The sequence below is a fragment of the Stegastes partitus genome, unplaced genomic scaffold (assembly GCF_000690725.1).
Source record: "Stegastes partitus isolate 25-593 unplaced genomic scaffold, Stegastes_partitus-1.0.2 Scaffold589, whole genome shotgun sequence".
Taxonomy (NCBI): Eukaryota; Metazoa; Chordata; class Actinopteri; family Pomacentridae; genus Stegastes; species Stegastes partitus.
The window spans coordinates 172,094-173,353 of record NW_007578320.1 but is presented as its reverse complement, the minus strand read 5'-3'; positions in this window follow the sequence as shown (position 1 = coordinate 173,353).

Sequence of the window (1,260 nt, the reverse complement as noted above, 5' to 3'; positions counted from 1 at the left end):
CTCAACTCTGCAACCCACAAGAGCCAAAGGATCTACTGCCAACGTTTTGATGCCAGACACCACAGGACTCCTCGGAAGTCCCTCCTCAATGTGGGTTTTAATGTTGTGGTTGATTGGTGTACACTCTAAAGTTTGGTCTTTACGCACTTCAGCATTAGAAAAAAGTGTCATGTGAGAGGAAATCACATCTCATGGTCACTGTAGTGATAGTCTGAGTCAACTTTTATGACAAATTCTGGCACATTTTACAGCGAGTCTCCCTCTAAGCTTTCAAAGGTGCTAACAGACTGTGCTCGAGTTGAGGGGGGATGAAGGGGGGATGGCATCCCCCCTGAAATAAAAATGGTAAAAATCATCCCCCCTCTCAAACGCTCATCCCCCCTTTCCATCCCCAGCCATTTTTACCAATGAATGTGGAAATATTACTACTATTCTGAATTTCTGACAATAGAAATATAACCACTATTCCAATATTTGGGGGGATTTGCGTTCAAAGGGCATCTTAGTGCAAGTAGCGGTGTTATGATTTTAGCACCATGGCCAAACGACGAGGACAGCTCCATCTGAGGGACTTTGGATTTAAGAGGAAAAAAAAGTGATATTTTAGGTAAGTCAAAAGTCATGTAAATCACTCATTACTTTTCATAAATCAACCATTCTGTCACCACATGTGTAATCTCTGGACGTAATGATAACAACGCACATGGTTACTGGCTGACTCGGGTTTGGCTTCTCAATGGGGATTAGTTTTGATTTTATCAGTCTGGGCTGAGCACGATAACGTTTGTCTGGGGTTCTCCAGGCTATATAACAAGCCAAGAATTCAACATTAATGTCATTTATCATAGTGAAAGGAGAAGTCACATACTGTAGTCACATGAGTCAAATCAGAACGTACGGGCGTTAATGAACATTATTAGTATGAGCTTAACTTTAAACAGTCTCTCAAAACCTTGTGCCTGCATTGGGAGCAAATCTAAATGTATAATAATCTTTATTTGGCCAATGCTGTTTTCTTACAGATGTTGATGAAATGGAACCAGAAGAGCTACAACTCCTCCTTCAAGCTGTGAACACACTGCTCATCTCCACAGCTGAGTGTGAGCGTGGCTTCAGTCACATGAACATTTTAACCACAACTAGAAGCTCACTAGAAGTAAAAAGCATGTCAGCCTTGCTTTTCATCAAGTGTGTTGGCCCTCCATTGAAAGTGTTCAAACCAGATGTGTATGTCAAGTCTTGGCTTCAACGCCATTGTCT